Genomic DNA, 25,122 nt, shown 5'->3' on the forward strand with positions numbered 1-25,122 from the left:
GGAAAAAATTAACATTTAACTTTTTTTGCAAACATTTTACTTCAGAACCAATTTTTTATATTATCACAAGTGTAAAAAGAGAAAATGAACCACAAAATGTGTTGTGCAATTTCTCCTGAATACGCCAATACCCATATGTGAGGGTAAACCACTGTTTTGTCGCCCGGCAGGGCTTGGAAGAGAAGTAGCACTGTTTGACTTTTTCAATGCAGAATTGTCTGGAATTGAGATCGGACACCATGTCGCGTTTGGTGAGCCCCTGATGTGCCTAAACAGTGGAAATCCCCCACAAATGACACCAATTTGGAAACTAGACCCTTTAAGGAACTTGTCTAGATGTGTGGTGAGCACTTTAAACCTCCAGGTGCTTCACAGAAGTTTATAACGTAGAGCCTTGAAAATAAAAAATTGAATTTTTTCTGCACAAATTATCTTTTCGACCCCAAATTTTTCTTTTCACAAGGGTAACAGGAGAAATTTGACCATGAAAGTTGTTGTGCAATTTGTCCTGAGTATGCTGATACACCATATGTGAGGGTAAACCACAGTTTGGGCGCATGGCAGAGCTTGGAAGAGAAGGAGTTCTGTTTGACTTTTTCAATGCAGAATTGGCTGGAATTGAGATCGGATGCTATGTCGAGTTTGGAGAGCCCCTGATGTGCAAAACAGTGTAAACCCTCAACAAGTGACCCCATTTTGGAAACTAGACTCATTAAGGAACTTATCTAGATGTATGATGAGCACTTTGAACCCCAAGTGCTTCACAGAAATTTATAACGTAGAGCTGTGAAAATAAAAAATCCTTTTTTCCCTCAAAAATTATTTTTTAGCTCACAATTTTTTATTTTCTCAAGGGTAACTGGAGAAATTGGACCCCTAATTTTGTTGTCCTGTTTGTCCTGAGTACGCTGATACCCCATATGTGGTGGGGGACCACTGTTTGGGCAATCATCGTGGCTTGGAAGGGAAGTAGTGACATTTTAAAATGCAGACTTTGATGGAATGGTCTGCGGAAGTCATGTTGCATTTTCAGAGCCCCTGATTTACCTAAACAGTTGAAACACCCCACAAGTGACCCCATTTTGGAAACTAGACCCGCCAAGGAATTTATCTAGATATGTGGTGAGCATTTTGAATGCCCAAGTGCCCCCAATTTTTTTTATTTTTGCAAGGGTAACAGGAGAAACTGAACCCCAAAAGTTGATATCCAATTAATCCTGAGTATGCTGATACTGCATATGTGGGGGTAAACCACTGTTTGGGTGCACGGCAGAGCTCAGAAGGGAGGGAGCACCATTTGACTTTTTGGCTGTCGCATTTGGAGACCCCCTGATGTACCTAAACAGTGGAAACACCCCCAATTCTAACACCAACCCAAACCCCAACACATCCCTAACCCTAATCCCAACCCGATCCATAATCCTAATCAGAACCCTAAACATAACGCTAATCACAACCCTAACCCCAAAACACCCCTAACCCTAATCCCAACCCTAACCATAACCCTAATAAAAAACCCTAAGCCCAACACACCCCTAATCCTAATCTCAACCTTAACCTAAAACCTAACCCTAATCCCAACCTTAATCCCAATACACCCCTAACCCTAACCTTAATCCTAATCCCAAACCTAACCCTAATCCCAAACGTAACCCTAATGCCAACCTTAACCCTAATGCCAACCCTAACCATAATCCAAACCCTAATCCCAACCCTAACCCTAATCCCAACTCTAACCCTAACTTTAGCCCCAACCCTAGCCCTAAGCTTAACTTTAGCCCCAACCTTAACCCTAACTTTAGCTCCAACCCTAACTTTAGCTCCAACCCTAACCCTAGCTTTAGCCCCAACCCTAATCCTAACCCTAACCCTAACCATAGCACCAACCCTAACCCTAATTGGAAAATTGAAATACATACATTTTTATTATTTTATTATTTTTTCTTATCTAAGGGGGTGATAAAGGAGGGGTTATTTACTATTCTTTTATTTTGATCACTGTGATAGGATCTATCACAGTGACCAAAATGAAACAAGGAAGAATCTTCTTCTGCCGGCCGGCAGATCACGGCGGGCGCACTGCGCATGTGCCCGCCATTTTCTTACCAGAGAAAGAAGCCGGCGGCCAGTAGAGGGAGCAGGAGGACCCAGGTACACCAGTAAGTATGACAGGGTCCCCGATCCCCTTATTTCTCTGTCCTCTGATGTGCAATCACATCAGAGGACAGAGAATCACACACCGCATTTTTTTGCGGTCGCCAGTAAACAGTTAATTAACAGCGATCGTAAAACAGGGGTCGGTAAAAACCAACCCCAATCATGTTCTTTGGGGTCTTGGCTACCCCCGGCAACCGAGACTCCAAAGATCTGCCGGCTGCCAGCTGGCGAGCGCACTGCGCATGCGCCCGCCATTTTTTTGCCCATGGGGAACCACGAGGAGCACCGGGGGAGATGGGTGAGTATCGGGGGGCGATCGGGGACCTCATTTCTCTGTCTGACAGAGAAATGAAATGGCAAATTGCATTTTGTTTTGTGGCCACCGGTAAACGGTTAATTACCTGTGATTGCTACCCGGGGGTAGGTAAAAACCGACCCAAATCACGTTCTCTGGGGTCTCGGCTACCAAAACCCCAGAGAAAATCCAACTCTGGGGGGTGCTATACACTTTTTGCACAGCGCTGTTATTTAACAGCGCTGTGGTTTATGAACCCTTAACTACCACCGTTAAAAGGCGTATCAGCAGTCGATAAGGGATTAAACACCTTAAAAACTTGAAAACGCCCCTACTAGGACTATTGATTTTCAATAGAAGTCTCAACATTTATTTTTTGCTTATTATTTTCTATGTTTATTAGAGTTGTAAGACGAATGATAGAAATCCTGATTCAAAAAGGGTTTAAAAAAGGGACAGGTTGTTCTCTCTTGCAGAATGTAGCAAGTGTTATACAGTGCCTTGCGAAAGTATTTGGTCCCCTTGAACTTTTGAACATTTTCCCACATATCATGCTTCAAACATAAAGATAACAAATGTAAATTTTTGGTGAAGAATTAAAAACAGGTGGAACACAATTGTGAAGTTGAACGAAATGTATTGATTATTTTACATTTTTGTGGAAATTCGAAAAGTGGGGCGTTCAATATTATTCGGCCCCTTTACTTTCAGTGCAGCAAACTCACTCCAGAAGTTCATTGTGGATCTCTGAATGATCCAATGTTGTTTTTAATGCCTAAGGATGATAAATATAATCCACCTCTGTGTAATCAAGTCTCCATTTAAATGCACCTGCTCTGTGATAGTCTCAGGGTTCTGTTTGAAGCACAGAGAGCATCATGAAGACCAAGAAACATAACAGGCAGGTCCGTGATACTGTTGTGGAAAAGTTTAAAGCTGGATTTGGATACAAAATGATTTCCAAAACTTTAACCATCCCAAGGAGCACTGTGCAAGAAATCATATTGAAATGGAAGGAGTATCATACCACTGCAAATCTACCAAGATCCGGCCGTCCCTCTAAACTTTCATCTCAAACAAGGAGAAGACTGATCAGAGATGCAGCCAAGAGGTCCATGATCACTCTGGATGAACTGCAGAGATCTGCAGCTGAGGTGGGACAGTCTGTCCATAGGATAAAAATCAGTCGTACACTGCACAAATCTGGCCTTTATGGAAGAGTGGCAAGTAGAAAGCCATTTGTCAAAGATATCCATAAAAAGTATAATTTAAAGCTTGCAACAAGCCACCTGGGAGACACCAAACATGGGGAAGAAGGTGCTCTGGTCAGATGAAACCAAAATCAAACTTTTTGGCAACAATGCCAAAAGATATGTTTGAAGTAAAGGCAACACAGCCCTGAACACACCATCCCCACTGTCAAACAGGCAGCATTATGGTTTAGGCCTGCTTTTCTTCAGCAGGGACAGGGAAGATGGTTAAATTGATGGGAAGATGGATGGAGCCAAATACAGGACCATTCTTGAAGAAAACCTGTTGGAGTCTGCAAAAGACTTGAGACTGGGAAGGAGATTTGTCTTCCAACAAGACAATGATCCCAAATATAAAGCAAAATCTACAGTGGAATGGTTCACAAATAATCGTATCCAGGTGTTAGAATGGCCAAGTCAAATCCAGACCTCAATCTAATCGAGAATCTGTGAAAAGAGCTAAAAACTGTTTTTCACAAACGATCTCCATCAAACCTCACTGAGCTCGAGCTGTTTGCCGAGGAAGAATGGGCAAGAATTTCAGTCTCTCGATGTACAAAACTGATAGAGACATACCCCAAGCGACTTGCATCTGTAATTGCAGCAAAAGGTGGCGTAAGTTAAAGGGGCCGAATAATATTGCACACCCCACTTTTCAGTTTTTTAATTTCCACAAAAATTTAAGATAACCAATATATTTCGTTCAACCTCACAGTTGTGTTCCACTTGTTGCTGATTCTTCACCAAAAATGTACCTTTGGTATCTTTATGTTTGAAGCATGATATGTGGGAAAAGGTTGAAAAGTTCAAGGGGGCCGAATACTTTCGCAAGGCACTGTAGGTGATGTACAATGTTTTTGTTTTTAGCATCTTTATCATTAAGGCTGCTTTCACACATCAGGTTTTTTGTTTCAGGCTAAATCCGGCTCTTTAGAGAAAAACCGGAACCGGAAAAAATAAAATCCGGAACCGGTTTTTCCCCCATTGACTTGTATTAGCGCTGGATCGCGCCGCATGGCCCAGCGTTCCTTCCATTTTTTTCCGGATCCGGCTAAAATTCCGATTCCGGCTTCTGAAAAAAACGTCTACTGCAACGTTTTTTGTCTCCGGCGAAAAAGCCTGAAGCGCCGGATCCGGCTGTTTGCTACAATGAAAGCCTATGGGAGCCGGAAAGTGCCGGATCCGGAAAAAGGCAGATCCGGCAGCCTCATCCAGTTTTTTAAACTGAGCATTCTCCAAATTTTTTTTTATCCAATACTCTAGATAGGCTAGCCGGATCCCTCAAAAAAACGGATCTGTCGCATCAGTTTTTTACAATCTGCACCGGATCCAGTTTTTCCAACACCCGCCGGATTTAGCCTGAAACAAAAAACCTGATGTGTGAAAGGAGCCTAAAAGGATTCTGTCAGCAGGATTGTGCTAAATAACCTACAGACATTGTCAGGTTGGCGCCGTTATACTAATTAAAATGATACCTTGGGTGATGAAATTCGTCTTGTGCTTGTTGTTTAATCTCTATTCTCAGTTTTGAGTTATTGTTATGCTTGTGCTCTGGGGTGGCCTGTGGGGGGGGGGTCTTTATGTGGTGCCGTCTTTATGTGGTGCTGTCTTTATGTGGTGCCCTTCTTGCATATTCATATGTATGGCTTCTGACAGGTGACCTTCCTCCTATTTTTACATAATGAATATTACATAAAGTGAGAAAAGAAATCACCTCCAGCAGGCAGGTGGCGGTGCCTGTGCTGCAGCATGATGGCATGTATAATGTGCATTTATTTATTTAATGTGCTTGTATAAATGCATTTTAAAAAATGTCTCAAAATGATCCGATAGATGATACGGCGCAGGCACTGATGACACCATCTTTGAGGAGTCAATTTTTGGACATTGTTTCTAAACTTGTTTTTTATGAGTAGAGATTCGCCATGCTTCCCTGCAGGTTTATATTCATTTTCGCCTCCCTCCTACCTCACTTCTAGGGTGAACTCCCAATCCCCATATATGTTCCTTCCACCACATTGTGTATCGTTCCCATGATAACATCCCATCATTGATCATACATCTGGTGTCACCACTATCCTATCTCCTCATTTCTTGTGAGGAAAATGCTGGCAGATACACATTTCCGTGTTTAAACAATAGTTTATTACTCTTCACAAAGGGTAATTGCTTCCAGCATTTTCTTTACACAAAATGCGGAGATAGGATAGTGGGGACACCGGCTAAACCTGCAGATAAGCATGGAGAATGTCTCCCCATTTTTTGAAGTGAGGTGCCAACACTTTGAACACCCAGAGGACACTCACCACTGTGGGTACTTTTATTTGTTTATTCATTTACTTTTGACACTTTGCACTTTATAGACTCTGATGCACTTTTTGCTCTATGCTTCTGTGAGTTTTTGAAGGCCTTACCTTCCTTTTTTTCCCCTTTACAAGTACAATCCCCTGATGACATCTCACTATTGAGAAAGAAATGAATTGGAAGGGATTTTTTTGGGGGGGTAAACCATAAGAGAGGTACACTTGGGCAGTGCCCTTCTTATGGTAGGAGCACATATATGAGGCATGACAGGGCTGATAGATGTGACAACTGAACTTTGCCTGTCTGTGAAACTCCATGGAATTCGACATCCCTACAGCTCAAATGGGTGAGATCTACACTTTTTTTTCCTTATTTTTAAGCATTATAGCTCCTTGAATTTGACCTTGTCCTACACTCACATGGTACAAACTTACAACTGTTAATGACTATTGCAGTATGTATGTAGGCCCTATACTGATTAAAATGATACCTTGGTTGATGAAATCCATCTTGTTGTTGTTGTTTATCTTTATTTGTTGTTTTAAGTTAATGAGATTCTCATGCTTCAGGGTGGCCCGTGAGGGGGGTTTATGTTGTGCTCTGCTTACATATTCATCTGTATGGCTGATCCCTCAGTGACCTGCCCCCTATTTTACATAATGAATATAATATTTTTGGAAAAAAAACAAACTCATTCAGCAGGCAGATGCCAGCGCTTTAGCATGACCACATCTATAATGTCCATTTAATTATTATATTTGCTGATATAGATAGATGCTACTGCGCAGGCACGGCCGACACCATTTTGAAAGAGAATTTTCTTTTCTTTTCTGAATAAATTTATATCACCAAATAAAATAATTAAATGAATATTATAGATGTGATCATGCTACAGCTCCAATTTTTTTTTCAAAACATATTATATACAGTATGTAAAATATTGGCAGGTCACGGAGGGATCAATGACCTGTCATAAGCCATACAGATGAATATGTAAGCAGAACACCACATAAAGCCGCCCCCACAGGCCTCCCCGGAGCATGAGAAGCTCGTTAACTGAAAATAAAGATCAAACAACAACCACAAGACAGATTTCATCAATCAAGGTATAATTTTAATCAGTGTAACGGCGCCAACTTGACACATTCTGTAGGTTACTGAGCACATTCCTGCTGACAGGTTTTCTTTAAGTGGAATTAAATTCTACTCAAATTTTTCAAAAATATGTATTCTCCAGAATTAGCTCCATGAGAATTCATCAATATGGAGATGAGTGGTGATGTGAGTATTAGTCCCGGGACCATATGACAGGGGCACCGATGGGCGTAACTAGTGACGCGCTTCTGGTGGGGGCATGTTAATGCCACTGTCAGATATTGACAGCAGCATTCAACATGTTAACAGCTGAGGGTGGATCGCTATTCCGTCCACGGCTGTTAGGGGCAGATCAGCTGTCATGTGCCTTGTAACTTGTGGACAAGAGCCTGCAACAAATAGGAGGAGATGACCTATCATGTACCTATGCATCATAGGTTGTAAAGAGGTTAAATTTTGAATGTGGTTCTCACATTAATTGTTGGAGAATCAGTGCCAGATTCTAGTTAGTTTCGCCTTTCTTTTTTTTAAGAGTTTGCTGAAATGTGTAAATCTGGAACGTGACCATGATTGAAAAGTCTAAGGCCTCATTCAGAAGTCCAATTTTCACGCATTAGTTTTCATGGATAGAAAATGTACAAACTATAGTTTATGGGCAGGTCCATCTGTCTGATTTTATTTATTTTTGCACCCTGAATATCTGAAAAAAAACAGGAGACGTCAGTTTTTGATCTGGTTTCTGGATTAACATCACCCATTCATCTCTTCCCACTGGAGAGAAACTTCAACCAAGAGTGAATGCTATGCTGCACAGCAGTAGGCAAGTGTTGTCTGGCAGGCTCCTTGGATCTTCGGGGTCTGTTAAAAAGGCACTCCCAACAAAGCTTTTATCCTCTTAATATATTGCATCATAGTATATGGCACTGTGTACTTACAATTGCTCATTTTACTTTTCTACCTAGTAAATTCTTCTCTTTTCTCTGCTCTATGTAGAGACAGGAAGTATCTTTTCTCCACAAAAATCATTCCCCTATTCAACTCCTGTCCCAGCTGCTCCCTCCTTCCTCTGTCAGGGAGTTTTGCAGTGACACATGAATCACGCAGGGAAAATTGACTTCCCGTTTCAACAAAGAGCTTAGAAGAAGATATAGTCAAACCCGATGTTAAAAGTTCGGTGTTCATACAGACAATTAGTGTCTGGTGCTAAGTGCCAAACAAGGACTTTCCCTAGAAGTCCGTAGCAATGTTCGGAGTTATTGGGGAAGTCCGATAGAGAGAGAGATAGATTTTTTTTTTCTTAACCAGACCCAAAGTTCAGGTCTCTATTGTTTTCAATTCTTTTCAAAGTTCGGGTTCTGGTACCTGACCCGAACTTTATTCCAAACAAGAACCCGAACTTCCACAGGTTTGCTCATCTCCACTTACAAGGAATCAGCTAGTCAGATTTTACTCACATGATGTTATAGACCAAATGGAAAACAAAATAATTAGCTGGGTAGAAGGACAAAATCAGCATTTGTACTTACACAGTGCTATATAACATGATGATTGTAGTATATTAAGAGGATAATAATTTTGATGGGAGTGCTTCTTTAAAAGAAAAAAAAAACAGATATCATGTCACTGTCGCAGGGAATTCCGGAGCTAGAGGCTCCTTCCCTATCACTAAAGCTAGGTTTGCCCTAGCTATCTCAGCTCCCCAGTTTACTTCTGATAGTGAAGATGCTAGAGCCACATGTCTTGCTGACCTCTTAAATCAGCCCTTATCTGTCCCCTCCCCCACCCAGGAAAGTGGGGAGTTGTAGTGTGTATAAGAATACACAATACAGACTAAAAAATGAAGACATACAGGGATAAATGAAAATACCAACCATACAAATATGCACTCCCAAACAGAGTGAAATGCCGAGAAGTAGAAGAAGAAAAAACTAATAGGACTGGACGAGGATATGCACACAGACAAATCACTAACCAACAGTCTTCAGAACAGCACTCCAAATGATTCCTCAATCAACCAAAACCTCCAACTTTAGAACCAGGCAGTAGTAAACTAAGACTGGCAATCCCTGGTTGTCAGAGGCGGGTATATATAACAGGGGGAATGGACAACACTGAACAGCTGAGAAAATCAAAGCAGGAAAGCTCCAGGAGCTCTCAACTGAACAGATTTATCTCTTCACTGATAGCAAGACCTTGGATGCCATACTTTTGTCATCCAAGGGCAAACTGTTTTTTTACTCTTCAATGAGTGGAAAAGTTTGGTATTTCTTTTTCTGGTAATAGTAAATACTGATGCCACACTCATGGAAAACAATCAATTTTTTTGCTGTACCCAATAAAATAACAATACGACCTACATCTGAATAAGTCACTCAGGTTAGTTTTGCCTGAAGTAGAATAGCTGATTAACATGAAATAGTTAAACATTTTTCACACAAAGATCAGAGAGTAGTGTAGAGATTACACTAGCACCTCTGAAAAGAAGGAAAAACATTTTATTGCTGCTTGTTTGTAGTAAACAAAAAGCTTATTTGGTGTCTGGAGTGGAGAGTTAAGGAATCTAAATTGTCTGAACTATGCTGCAAAAGGTGTGTGGTTCATCAGGAAGTAATCAAGTTGCATTCCAGAAATAGCTGAGCCTCAGAGCTGAGATGTGAATTCAGGTAAGTCTCTCTACATTAAAAAAAGAGCTTAGATGAAATTGTGAACTACATATTCATAGAAGAATGTATATTTCCATTTCCAACTTTAATAATGACCTCAGCAGGACTTAAGTAGGTTTAAATAAGTAGTCATTAATAAACATGAAGGCGCTTGATCCTTTATTTTAAATGGAACTTTAATCTCTTAGTGACCAAGCCAATTTTGACCTTAATTGCCAGGCTAAATTTTTGAAATCTTACCAGTGACCCTTTATGAGGTAATAATATGGGAACGCTTCAACAAATCTCATGGATTTTGACACTGTTTTTTCATGACATATTGTACTTCATAATAGTGGTCACATTTGTTTGATATGGCTTGCCTTTAGTTGTGAAAATATCAGAAATGTGGCAAAAATTTAGAAAATATCAACATTTTTAAACTTTTAATTCTTATGCCCTTAAATCAGAAATAACTTTTCCCACATGTCTACGTACATCAGCACAATATTTGAGACATAAGTTTTCTTTTGTTAGGAAGTTAAAATGGTTAAAAGTTGACCGGAAATTTCTCATTTTTACAACAACATTTACAAAACCATTTTTTTAGAGACCATGTCACATTTGAAGTGACTTTGAGGGGCCTATTGTTAGGTGTCGAGATTCTCCCACTGCACGGGGTAGATCCCAAGCCTTGTCTGCCTCTGCTATCTCCCATTCTGCTTCGGTCTCAGTGGGAGCTGGTCAGCAAAGTCATCAGTCTCAGTGTCTAGCCTAGACTCGTGCTGTTCGTTTGCTTACTGCTGGCTCTCCAGTCAAAGCTATAGTAACTAGCAATAGGCAGCAGGGAGCAGGCGTTCCAGAGGATAAGTCCAGAAATCACCCTACTGAACATGCTCGTGAGGTGGTAACTTCTCATTGGTGGTTGGTCATCAGCTGCTCGGGTGATGTGGCAATTCCGGATTGGTCCATGAGCAAGGTCCTGTCTGACTGGACTTAAGTGGAGTATGTAAAAGGGTCTTTGGGGTGCAGCATTGCTCCACCATTGTTTACTAGCTGCGGTTCCTCCATCATCACACGGTGGACCCTGGGTTGCGATCGCACCTTCTCATAATTTATATTTGGTGCGATCCGCAAACCCTAACACCTATATGACAGAAAATGCCTAAAAATGACACCATTCTAAAAATTGAACTCTCAAAGTGCTCAAAACCACATTCAAGAAGTTTATTAACCCTTCAGGTGCTTTCCAGGAAATAATGGAATGTGGAAGGAAAAAAACATTTAACTTTTTTCACAAACATTTTCCTTTAGATCCAAATTTGTTATTTTCACAAGCGTAACAGGACAAAATAGACCATACAATTTGTTGTGCAATTTCTCTTGAGTATGACGATACTGCACATGTCAGGGAAAACCACTGTTTAGGAGGCGCACAGCAGGCTTTGGAAGGGAAGAAGCACCATTTTACTTTTTGAATGTAAAATTTTGGGGAATAGTTAGCAGATGCCATGTCACGTTTGGAGAGAAGGGGAATGGTTACACTGATTATATCGTGATTCCCTTTCACTTGAGTGATTCCTCAAAGTTTTGCAGAACCTCACATATGTGAGACATTCATGCCCACTCATTGATTGTTATGTGCATAGGCTGACCGGAATCCTGACAGGCATGTTGTAGCTGGTATTCAATTACTGCCCTCTGCTGCTCACAAAGCCTTGCTAATATATGTAATGTGGAGTTGCAGGGCATAGTCATGTTGCACACAAGTTGGTGAGCTAACACTTACAAGTGCTGCTGCTGCGCTGCCAGACCGGTGGCAGCTGTAGCAGACTTGCAGAAATGGGCATATGTTGTGAAATTGGATTTTGGGCTCCCCCGGTGGCCACTGGTGGAATTGAACTTGTGTGCATCATCCCCTCTGTTCACCTGTTCCCATCAGGATGTGGGAGTCGCTATTTAACCTTGCTCCTCTGTCACTTCCATGCCGGTCAACATTGTAATCAGAAGCCTTTCTGTGCATGTTCCTGCTACCAGACAACTTCCAGCTAAGTCGGACTTTTGTCCTTGTTTGTTTTTTGCATTTTGTTCCAGTTCACAGCTGCAGTTTCGTTTCTGTGTCTGGAAAGCTCTTGTGATCTGAAATTGCCACTCTGATGTTATGAGTTAATACTAGAGTCTTAAAGTAATTTCAGGATGGTGTATTGATAGGGTTTTCAGCTGACCATGAAAGTACCCTTTCTGTCTTCCAGCTATCTAGTAAGCGGACCTCGATTTTGCTAAACCTATTTTCATACTACGTTTGTCATTTTCATCTTAAATCACCGCCAATATATGTGGGGGCCTCTGTCTGCCTTTCGGGGAAATTTCTCTAGAGGTGAGCCAGGACTATATTTTCCTCTGCCAGGATTAGTTAGTCCTCCGGCCGGCGCTGGGCGTCTAGGGATAAAACGCAGGCTACGCTACCCGGCTACTGTTAGTTGTGCGGCAGGTTTAGTTCATGGTCAGTTTAAGTTTCCATCCTTCCAAGAGCTAGTTCCTATGTATGCTGGGCTATGTTCTCTTGCCATTGAGAACCATAACAGTTTGACCGGCCACAAAGGGTTAAATTAATTGGCAGAGAAAGGAGAGAAAAAAGAAGTCTGCTAAAAAATTTTTTTTTTTTTTTTTTTTTTTCCTTCAGTTCTGAGTGTGCTTTCAATTGAATCACTTGCTAGTCTGCCTATATTGCAGCCTTCCTCTCTCTCTCTCCTTCTAATCCTGGAATGGCTCTGTGTTCACCTGTTTAAAATGGATATTCAGAGTTTAGCTGCAGGTTTGAATAATCTCACCACGAAAGTTCAAAATTTACAAGATTTTGTTGTTCATGTTCCTATATCTGAACCTAGAATTCCTTTGCCTGAATTTTTCTCGGGGAATAGATCTTGCTTTCAAAATTTCAAAAATAATTGCAAGTTGTTTTTGTCCCTGAAATCTCGCTCTGCTGGAGATCCTGCTCAGCAGGTCAGGATTGTGATTTCCTTGCTCCGGGGCGACCCTCAAGATTGGGCTTTTGCATTGGCTCCAGGGGATCCTGCGTTGCTCAATGTGGATGCGTTTTTTCTGGCCTTGGGGTTGCTTTATGAGGAACCTCATTTAGAGCTTCAGGCGGAAAAAGCCTTGATGTCCCTATCTCAGGGGCAAGATGAAGTTGAAATATACTGCCAAAAATTCCGTAAATGGTCTGTGCTTACTCAGTGGAATGAGTGCGCCCTGGCGGCGAATTTCAGAGAGGGTCTCTCTGATGCCGTTAAGGATGTTATGGTGGGGTTCCCTGTGCCTGCGGGTCTGAATGAGTCCATGACAATGGCTATCCAGATCGATAGACGTCTGCGGGAGCGCAAACCTGTGCACCATTTGGCGGTGTCTACTGAGAAGACGCCAGAGAATATGCAATGTGATAGAATTCTGTCCAGAAGCGAACGGCAGAATTTTAGACGAAAAAATGGGTTGTGCTTTTATTGTGGTGATTCAACTCATGTTATATCATCATGCTCTAAGCGTACTAAGAAGCTTGATAAGTCAGTTTCAATTGGCACTTTTCAGTCTAAGTTTATTCTATCTGTGACCCTGATTTGTTCTTTATCATCTATTACCGCGGATGCCTATGTCGACTCTGGCGCCGCTTTGAGTCTTATGGATTGGTCCTTTGCCAAACGCTGTGGGTATGATTTAGAGCCTCTTGAAACTCCTATACCTCTGAAGGGGATTGACTCCACCCCATTGGCTAGTAATAAATCACAATACTGGACACAAATAACTATGCGGATTAATCCGGATCATCAGGAGATTATTCGCTTTCTTGTGCTGTATAATCTACATGATGTATTGGTGCTTGGATTGCCATGGCTGCAATCTCATAACCCAGTCCTCGACTGGAACGCTATGTCTGTGTTAAGCTGGGGATGTAAGGGGATGCATGGGGACGTACCTTTGGTTTCCATTTCGTCATCTATTCCCTCTGAGATTCCTGAATTCTTGTCTGACTATCGTGACGTTTTTGAAGAACCTAAGCTTGGTTCATTACCTCCGCACCGGGAGTGCGATTGTGCCATAGATTTGATTCCGGGTAGTAAATACCCTAAGGGTCGTTTATTTAATCTGTCTGTGCCTGAACATGCTGCTATGCGAGAATATATAAAGGAGTCCTTGGAAAAGGGACATATTCGTCCTTCGTCATCTCCCTTAGGAGCCGGTTTTTTCTTTGTGTCTAAGAAAGATGGCTCTTTGAGGCCGTGTATTGATTATCGGCTTTTGAATAAAATCACGGTTAAATATCAATATCCGTTGCCACTGCTGACTGATTTGTTTGCTCGCATAAAGGGGGCCAAGTGGTTCTCTAAGATAGATCTCCGTGGGGCGTATAATTTGGTGCGAATTAAGCAGGGGGATGAGTGGAAAACCGCATTTAATACGCCCGAGGGCCACTTTGAGTATTTGGTGATGCCTTTTGGCCTTTCAAATGCCCCTTCAGTCTTTCAGTCCTTTATGCATGACATTTTCCGTGATTATTTGGATAAATTTATGATCGTGTATCTGGATGATATTCTGATTTTTTCGGATGACTGGGACTCTCATGTCCAGCAGGTCAGGAGGGTTTTTCAGGTTTTGCGGTCTAATTCTTTGTGTGTGAAGGGTTCTAAGTGCGTTTTTGGGGTTCAAAAGATTTCCTTCTTGGGATACATTTTTTCCCCCTCTTCCATCGAGATGGATCCTGTCAAGGTTCGGGCTATTTGTGATTGGACGCAACCCTCTTCTCTTAAGAGTCTTCAGAAATTTTTGGGCTTTGCTAACTTTTATCGTCGATTTATTGCTGGTTTTTCTGATGTTGTTAAACCATTGACTGATTTGACTAAGAAGGGTGCTGATGTTGCTGATTGGTCCCCTGCTGCTGTGGAGGCCTTTCGGGAGCTTAAGCGCCGCTTTTCTTCCGCCCCTGTGTTGCGTCAGCCTGATGTTGCTCTTCCTTTTCAGGTTGAGGTCGACGCTTCTGAAATCGGAGCTGGGGCGGTTTTGTCGCAAAGAAGTTCCGACTGCTCCGTGATGAAACCTTGTGCTTTTTTTTCTCGTAAATTTTCGCCCGCCGAGCGGAATTATGATATTGGGAATCGGGAGCTTTTGGCCATGAAGTGGGCTTTTGAGGAGTGGCGTCATTGGCTTGAGGGGGCTAGACATCAGGTGGTGGTATTGACCGACCACAAGAATTTGATTTATCTTGAGTCCGCCAGACGCCTGAATCCTAGACAGGCGCGCTGGTCGTTGTTTTTCTCTCGGTTTAATTTTGTGGTGTCATACCTACCGGGTTCTAAGAATGTTAAGGCGGATGCCCTTTCTAGGAGTTTTGAGCCTGACTCCCCTGGTAATTCTGAACCTACAGGTATCCTTAAGGATGGAGTGATATTGTCTGCCGTTTCTCCAGACCTGCGGCGGGCCTTGCAGGATTTTCAGGCGGATAGACCTGATCGTTGCCCACCTGGTAGACTGTTTGTTCCTGATGATTGGACCAGTAAAGTCATTTCTGAGGTTCATTCTTCTGCGTTGGCAGGTCATCCTGGAATCTTTGGTACCAGGGATTTGGTGGCAAGGTCCTTCTGGTGGCCTTCCCTGTCACGAGATGTACGAGGCTTTGTGCAGTCTTGTGACGTTTGTGCTCGGGCCAAGCCTTGTTGTTCTCGGGCTAGTGGATTGTTGTTGCCCTTGCCTATCCCGAAGAGGCCTTGGACGCACATCTCGATGGATTTTATTTCGGATCTTCCTGTTTCTCAGAAGATGTCTGTCATCTGGGTGGTGTGTGACCGTTTCTCTAAGATGGTCCATTTGGTTCCCCTGCCTAAGTTGCCTTCTTCTTCCGAGTTGGTTCCTCTGTTTTTTCAAAATGTGGTTCGTTTGCATGGTATTCCGGAGAATATCGTTTCTGACAGAGGAACCCAATTCGTGTCTAGATTTTGGCGGGCATTCTGTGCTAGGATGGGCATAGATTTGTCTTTCTCGTCTGCTTTCCATCCTCAGACTAATGGCCAGACCGAGCGGACGAATCAGACTTTGGAGACATATTTGAGGTGTTTTGTGTCTGCAGATCAGGATGATTGGGTTGCTTTTTTGCCTTTAGCGGAGTTTGCCCTCAATAATCGGGCCAGCTCTGCCACCTTGGTGTCTCCTTTTTTCTGTAATTCGGGGTTTCATCCTCGATTTTCCTCCGGTCAGGTGGAATCTTCGGATTGTCCTGGAGTGGATGCTGTGGTGGAGAGGTTGCATCAGATTTGGGGGCAGGTGGTGGACAATTTGAAGTTGTCCCAGGAGAAGACTCAGCTTTTTGCCAACCGCCGGCGTCGGGTTGGTCCTCGGCTTTGTGTCGGGGACTTGGTGTGGTTGTCTTCTCGTTTTGTCCCTATGAGGGTTTCTTCTCCTAAGTTTAAGCCTCAGTTCATCGGCCCGTACAAGATATTGGAGATTCTTAACCCTGTGTCCTTCCGTTTGGACCTCCCTGCATCTTTTTCTATTCATAATGTTTTTCATCGGTCATTGTTGCGCAGGTATGAGGTACCGGTTGTGCCTTCCGTTGAGCCTCCTGCTCCGGTGTTGGTTGAGGGCGAGTTGGAGTACGTTGTGGAAAAAATCTTGGACTCCCGTGTTTCCAGACGGAAACTCCAGTATCTGGTCAAATGGAAGGGATACGGTCAGGAGGATAATTCTTGGGTGACTGCCTCTGATGTTCATGCCTCCGATCTGGTCCGTGCCTTTCATAGGGCTCATCCTGATCGCCCTGGTGGTTCTGGTGAGGGTTCGGTGCCCCCTCCTTGAGGGGGGGGTACTGTTGTGAAATTGGATTTTGGGCTCCCCCGGTGGCCACTGGTGGAATTGAACTTGTGTGCATCATCCCCTCTGTTCACCTGTTCCCATCAGGATGTGGGAGTCGCTATTTAACCTTGCTCCTCTGTCACTTCCATGCCGGTCAACATTGTAATCAGAAGCCTTTCTGTGCATGTTCCTGCTACCAGACAACTTCCAGCTAAGTCGGACTTTTGTCCTTGTTTGTTTTTTGCATTTTGTTCCAGTTCACAGCTGCAGTTTCGTTTCTGTGTCTGGAAAGCTCTTGTGATCTGAAATTGCCACTCTGATGTTATGAGTTAATACTAGAGTCTTAAAGTAATTTCAGGATGGTGTATTGATAGGGTTTTCAGCTGACCATGAAAGTACCCTTTCTGTCTTCCAGCTATCTAGTAAGCGGACCTCGATTTTGCTAAACCTATTTTCATACTACGTTTGTCATTTTCATCTTAAATCACCGCCAATATATGTGGGGGCCTCTGTCTGCCTTTCGGGGAAATTTCTCTAGAGGTGAGCCAGGACTATATTTTCCTCTGCCAGGATTAGTTAGTCCTCCGGCCGGCGCTGGGCATCTAGGGATAAAACGCAGGCTACGCTACCCGGCTACTGTTAGTTGTGCGGCAGGTTTAGTTCATGGTCAGTTTAAGTTTCCATCCTTCCAAGAGCTAGTTCCTATGTATGCTGGGCTATGTTCTCTTGCCATTGAGAACCATAACAGGCATACAAGCGGCACACCTTCACAAGTAGCTCAGCCAAATCTGGTTGGGTTTTCAGCATCTGCTGAACCATTAAGTTGAGCACATGGGCCAGGCACAGTACATTTGCAATCTTACCAACCTTCAGAGCAACCATCAGGTTATGGCCATTATCACACATGCCCATGCCTTGTTGTAGGTTCAGCGGTGAGAGCCACAGATCTGTCTGGTATGTCATACCTTTTAACAACACTGCAGCATGTGCTTTTTGTCACGTAAACAATTGCATTTCTGGATAGGAGAGCTGTTGATGCTTCACAGAGGCATTGCTGCAGTGCTTTCAGCTTTTGACTGATATGGACAATGTGACCTGAGATTATGTTTCGGAGATGGAGAATAAGGAAAAAGGAGTGCAGGAACTGAGGAACTGGTATAACAGTTAGATCACCCTGATGGCATTAGGGCCCACAATTCTTGGTGTAAGTAACACATGTGCCATCCCAGGGTGCATCCCAGCCACCACAAGGTTCACCCAGTGTGCCATCAGGGAACTGTAGCATCTGTGGACTCAAGCACATTGTCCAAGTGTCAGTCATTAAGTGGATCTTTCCAGTAACTGCGTTGGTCAGTGCTTGGGTGACGTTATGGGACACATGCTGGTGTAAGGCTGGGATAGCATACTGGGAAAAATAGCGGCTGCTTGAGACCAAGTTTTGAGCGATAGCTGCCACCATGTGGTTGCAGCAACATTTCTAGGGCAAGCAGTCTGGAAATGTGCCTGTTTAGTGTTTGGGCCTGTGAGTGGTTGACTGAGTGTTTTTGCTTGTGTTCCAAGGCCTGGGATATTGGAAGCTGAATGCTGCACAGGGACAAGGAATTAGATGTAGCTGCTGATGGTGCTTGACAGGTGCAGTGCAGGATGCATCTGCTCCTTTGTTATGAACAGGGGATTTGCAAGCACATGGCACTGGGGAAGAGGCAGTGGAGCCACCCACAGACACTGATTTTAGATCCAGGCATTCAGCCCAGCTAGTCAAGTGCTTTGATGAAATGTGCCTGAGCATGCTGGTTGTGGTCAGACTAGCAGTGGTCAGACCCCTGCTGATCTTGGCATAGCAAAGGTTGAAAATGACCATTCTTTTATAGGCACAATTTCTTTAAGAAAAACACCAGACTGTTTAACACCTAACCCATGGTTTGGGATCCTATAGTGTGTGGGTTCTCTGAGGAACAGTTGCCCTCCTTCTCCCTCTGGCCACCCTACTGCCTCTCCCTGCCTGCTGTGGTGCTGCGGATCCTTTCCCCACTGAGCTGCCGGCTTCACTCACATGGTACTTTCCCAGGTTTAGTCAGTGACTTCTGCACTCTGGTCCTCCTAACTTGTTGACTTAACAACATCACTTGTTGGCAACTGGGCCTCATCATAATCCACCTATTGAGACACAATTGCCGTTCCTGTTATGGTTCTCAATGGCAAGAGAACATAGCCCAGCAAACATAAGAACTAGCTCTTGGAAGGATGGAAACTAAACTGACCATGAACTAAACCTGCCGCACAACTAACAGTAGCCGGGTAGCGTAGCCTGCGTTTTATCCCTAGACGCCCAGCGCCGGCCGGAGCACTAACTAATCCTGGCAGAGGAAAATATAGTCCTGGCTCACCTCTAGAGAAATTTCCCCGAAAGGCAGACAGAGGCCCCCACAAATATTGGCGGTGATTTAGATGAAATGACAAACGTAGTATGAAAATAGGTTTAGCAAAATTGAGGTCCGCTTACTAGATAGCAGGAAGACAGAAAGGGCACTTTCATGGTCAGCTGAAAACCCTATCAAAACACCATCCTGAAATTACTTTAAGACTCTAGTATTAACTCATAACATCAGAGTGGCAATTTCAGATCACAAGAGCTTTCCAGACACAGAAACGAAACTACAGCTGTGAACTGGAACAAAATGCAAAAACAAACAAGGACTAAAGTCCAACTTAGCTGGGAGTTGTCTAGCAGCAGGAACATGCACAGAAAGGCTTCTGATTACAATGTTGACCGGCATGGAAGTGACAGAGGAGCAAGGCTAAATAGCGACTCCCACATCCTGATGGAAACAGGTGAACAGAGAGGATGATGCACACCAGTTCAATTCCACCAGTGGCCACCGGGGGAGCCCAAAATCCAATTTCACAACAGTACCCCCCCCTCAAGGAGGGGGCACCGAACCCTCACCAGAACCACCAGGGCGATCAGGATGAGCCCTATGAAAGGCACGGACCAAATCGGAGGCATGAACATCAGAGGCAGTCACCCAAGAATTATCCTCCTGACCGTATCCCTTCCATTTGACCAGATACTGGAGTTTCCGTCTGGAAACACAGGAGTCCAAGATTTTTTCCACAACGTACTCCAACTCGCCCTCAACCAACACCGGAGCAGGAGGCTCAACGGAAGGCACAACCGGTACCTCATACCTGCGCAATAATGACCGATGAAAAACATTATGAATAGAAAAAGATGCAGGGAGGTCCAAACGGAAGGACACAGGGTTAAGAATTTCCAATATCTTGTACGGGCCGATGAACCGAGGCTTAAACTTGGGAGAAGAAACCCTCATAGGGACAAAACGAGAAGACAACCACACCAAGTCCCCAACACAAAGCCGAGGACCAACCCGACGCCGGCGGTTGGCAAAAAGCTGAGTCTTCTCCTGGGACAACTTCAAATTGTCCACTACCTGCCCCCAAATCTGATGCAACCTCTCCACCACAGCATCCACTCCAGGACAATCCGAAGATTCCACCTGACCAGAAGAAAATCGAGGATGAAACCCTGAATTACAGAAAAAGGGAGACACCAAGGTGGCAGAGCTGGCCCGATTATTGAGGGCAAACTCCGCTAAAGGCAAAAAAGCAACCCAATCATCCTGATCTGCAGACACAAAACACCTCAAATATGTCTCCAAGGTCTGATTCGTCCGCTCGGTCTGGCCATTAGTCTGAGGATGGAAAGCAGACGAGAAAGACAAATCTATGCCCATCCTAGCACAGAATGCTCGCCAAAATCTAGACACGAATTGGGTACCTCTGTCAGAAACGATATTCTCCGGAATACCATGCAAACGGACCACATTTTGAAAAAACAGAGGAACCAACTCGGAAGAAGAAGGCAACTTAGGCAGGGGAACCAAATGGACCATCTTAGAGAAACGATCACACACCACCCAGATGACAGACATCTTCTGAGAAACAGGAAGATCCGAAATAAAATCCATCGAGATGTGCGTCCAAGGCCTCTTCGGGATAGGCAAGGGCAACAACAATCCACTAGCCCGAGAACAACAAGGCTTGGCCCGAGCACAAACGTCACAAGACTGCACAAAGCCTCGCACATCTCGAGACAGGGAAGGCCACCAGAAGGACCTTGCCACCAAATCCCTGGTACCAAAGATTCCAGGATGACCTGCCAACGCAGAAGAATGAACCTCAGAAATGACTTTACTGGTCCAATCATCAGGAACAAACAGTCTACCAGGTGGGCAACGATCAGGTCTATCCGCCTGAAACTCCTGCAAGGCCCGCCGCAGGTCTGGAGAAACGGCAGACAATATCACTCCATCCTTAAGGATACCTGTAGGTTCAGAATTACCAGGGGAGTCAGGCTCAAAACTCCTAGAAAGGGCATCCGCCTTAACATTCTTAGAACCCGGCAGGTAGGACACCACAAAATCAAACCGAGAGAAAAACAACGACCAGCGCGCCTGTCTAGGATTCAGGCGTCTGGCGGACTCAAGATAAATTAGATTTTTGTGGTCAGTCAATACCACCACCTGATGTCTAGCCCCCTCAAGCCAATGACGCCACTCCTCAAAAGCCCACTTCATGGCCAAAAGCTCCCGATTCCCAACATCATAATTCCGCTCGGCGGGCGAAAATTTACGCGAGAAAAAAGCACAAGGTCTCATCACGGAGCAATCGGAACTTCTCTGCGACAAAACCGCCCCAGCTCCGATTTCAGAAGCGTCGACCTCAACCTGAAAAGGAAGAGCAACATCAGGCTGACGCAACACAGGGGCGGAAGAAAAGCGGCGCTTAAGCTCCCGAAAGGCCTCCACAGCAGCAGGGGACCAATCAGCAACATCAGCACCCTTCTTAGTCAAATCAGTCAATGGTTTAACAACATCAGAAAAACCAGCAATAAATCGACGATAAAAGTTAGCAAAGCCCAAAAATTTCTGAAGACTCTTAAGAGAAGAGGGTTGCGTCCAATCACAAATAGCCTGAACCTTGACAGGATCCATCTCGATGGAAGAGGGGGAAAAAATATATCCCAAAAAGGAAATCTTTTGAACCCCAAAAACGCACTTAGAACCCTTCACACACAAGGAATTAGACCGCAAAACCTGAAAAACCCTCCTGACCTGCTGGACATGAGAGTCCCAGTCATCCGAAAAAATCAAAATATCATCCAGATACACAATCATAAATTTATCCAAATAATCACGGAAAATGTCATGCATAAAGGACTGAAAGACTGAAGGGGCATTTGAAAGACCAAAAGGCATCACCAAATACTCAAAGTGGCCCTCGGGCGTATTAAATGCGGTTTTCCACTCATCCCCCTGCTTAATTCGCACCAAATTATACGCCCCACGGAGATCTATCTTAGAGAACCACTTGGCCCCCTTTATGCGAGCAAACAAATCAGTCAGCAGTGGCAACGGATATTGATATTTAACCGTGATTTTATTCAAAAGCCGATAATCAATGCACGGCCTCAAAGAGCCATCTTTCTTAGCCACAAAGAAAAAACCGGCTCCTAAGGGAGATGACGAAGGACGAATATGTCCCTTTTCCAAGGACTCCTTTATATATTCTCGCATAGCAGCATGTTCAGGCACAGACAGATTAAATAAACGACCCTTAGGGTATTTACTACCCGGAATCAAATCTATGGCACAATCGCACTCCCGGTGCGGAGGTAATGAACCAAGCTTAGGCTCTTCAAAAACGTCACGATATTCAGTCAAGAATTCAGGAATCTCAGAGGGAATAGATGATGAAATGGAAACCACAGGTACGTCCCCATGCGTCCCCTTACATCCCCAGCTTAACACAGACATAGCTTTCCAGTCAAGGACTGGGTTATGAGATTGCAGCCATGGCAATCCAAGCACCAACACATCATGTAGGTTATACAGCACAAGAAAGCGAATAATCTCCTGGTGATCCGGATTAATCCGCATAGTTACTTGTGTCCAGTATTGTGGTTTATTGCTAGCCAATGGGGTGGAGTCAATCCCCTTCAGGGGTATAGGAGTTTCAAGAGGCTCCAAATCATACCCACAGCGTTTGGCAAAGGACCAATCCATAAGACTCAAAGCGGTGCCAGAGTCGACATAGGCATCCGCGGTAATAGATGATAAAGAACAAATCAGGGTCACAGATAGAATAAACTTAGACTGTAAAGTGCCAATTGAAACAGACTTATCAAGCTTCTTAGTACGCTTAGAGCATGCTGATATAACATGAGTTGAATCACCGCAATAGAAGCACAACTAATTTTTTCGTCTAAAATTCTGCCGTTCACTTCTGGACAGAATTCTATCACATTGCATATTCTCTGGCGTCTTCTCAGTAGACACCGCCAAATGGTGCACAGGTTTGCGCTCCCGCAGACGCCTATCGATCTGGATAGCCATTGTCATGGACTCATTCAGACCCGCAGGCACAGGGAACCCCACCATAACATCCTTAATGGCATCAGAGAGACCCTCTCTGAAATTCGCCGCCAGGGCGCACTCATTCCACTGAGTAAGCACAGCCCATTTACGGAATTTCTGGCAGTATATTTCAGCTTCGTCTTGCCCCTGAGATAGGGACATCAAGGCCTTTTCCGCCTGAAGTTCTAACTGAGGTTCCTCATAAAGCAACCCCAAGGCCAGAAAAAACGCATCCACATTGAGCAACGCAGGATCCCCTGGAGCCAATGCAAAAGCCCAATCCTGAGGGTCGCCCCGGAGCAAGGAAATCACAATCCTGACCTGCTGAGCAGGATCTCCAGCAGAGCGAGATTTCAGGGACAAAAACAACTTGCAATTATTTTTGAAATTTTGAAAGCAAGATCTATTCCCCGAGAAAAATTCAGGCAAAGGAATTCTAGGTTCAGATATAGGAACATGAACAACAAAATCTTGTAAATTTTGAACTTTCGTGGTGAGATTATTCAAACCTGCAGCTAAACTCTGAATATCCATTTTAAACAGGTGAACACAGAGCCATTCCAGGATTAGAAGGAGAGAGAGAGAGAAAGGCTGCAATATAGGCAGACTTGCAAGAGATTCAATTACAAGCACACTCAGAACTGAAGAAAAAAAAAAAAAAAAAAATCTTCAGCAGACTTCTCTTTTCTCTCCTTTCTCTGTCAATTAATTTAACCCTTATGGCCGGTCAAACTGTTATGGTTCTCAATGGCAAGAGAACATAGCCCAGCAAACATAAGAACTAGCTCTTGGAAGGATGGAAACTAAACTGACCATGAACTAAACCTGCCGCACAACTAACAGTAGCCGGGTAGCGTAGCCTGCGTTTTATCCCTAGACGCCCAGCGCCGGCCGGAGGACTAACTAATCCTGGCAGAGGAAAATATAGTCCTGGCTCACCTCTAGAGAAATTTCCCCGAAAGGCAGACAGAGGCCCCCACAAATATTGGCGGTGATTTAGATGAAATGACAAACGTAGTATGAAAATAGGTTTAGCAAAATTGAGGTCCGCTTACTAGATAGCAGGAAGACAGAAAGGGCACTTTCATGGTCAGCTGAAAACCCTATCAAAACACCATCCTGAAATTACTTTAAGACTCTAGTATTAACTCATAACATCAGAGTGGCAATTTCAGATCACAAGAGCTTTCCAGACACAGAAACGAAACTACAGCTGTGAACTGGAACAAAATGCAAAAACAAACAAGGACTAAAGTCCAACTTAGCTGGGAGTTGTCTAGCAGCAGGAACATGCACAGAAAGGCTTCTGATTACAATGTTGACCGGCATGGAAGTGACAGAGGAGCAAGGCTAAATAGCGACTCCCACATCCTGATGGAAACAGGTGAACAGAGAGGATGATGCACACCAGTTCAATTCCACCAGTGGCCACCGGGGGAGCCCAAAATCCAATTTCACAACACGTTCCCCACCGTTGTCTTCTTCTGAGCATGGCTGCTCAAATATTTGAAAATTCTTACACATGATCTCCTCATGTCCCTCTTGAAAAGTGAAGGGTGAGAGGCCAGAATCAATAAATGGACAGAGTAGGGATGGGTGCACCTGAACAGTAAAGCAGTCCGTGTTACTGTTCGGGTTTGCATACATTCCTTCAATTACATTGTGTTTTGTTTATTAGACAGAAAGATTAGACGTATTAAAAAAAACATTTTGTGGCCATCAAGCCATTGCAGTGCTTGATGTTGGTGTACAATGACTCAATGTCAGGGCCGGACTGGCCATCTGGCAATTCTGGCAAATGCCAGAAGGGCCTGTCTGGTTATGGGCCACCTTGTCTGCAATGTTATTAACAGAATTAGTGTTCTCAAGACACCCATACTGTGAAGGAGCACAGAGACACTGACTCCATCACTTATCCCAGCAGGCCACGGGAATCATTAGAAATATTGGTGATGTAGTAAATCTTGCTTTCCTCCACAAAGGGTACTATTACTAATATATTCCATCTGGTGCTTGGGAGACCGGGACAGCATGGGCCTGTGTAATTTCAAATGCTAGGGCTGAATTTCAATCCCCAGTCCGTATCTGCTCAACGTCCACCATCA

Source organism: Ranitomeya variabilis, chromosome 1, assembly GCF_051348905.1.
Source record: "Ranitomeya variabilis isolate aRanVar5 chromosome 1, aRanVar5.hap1, whole genome shotgun sequence".
Taxonomy (NCBI): Eukaryota; Metazoa; Chordata; class Amphibia; order Anura; family Dendrobatidae; genus Ranitomeya; species Ranitomeya variabilis.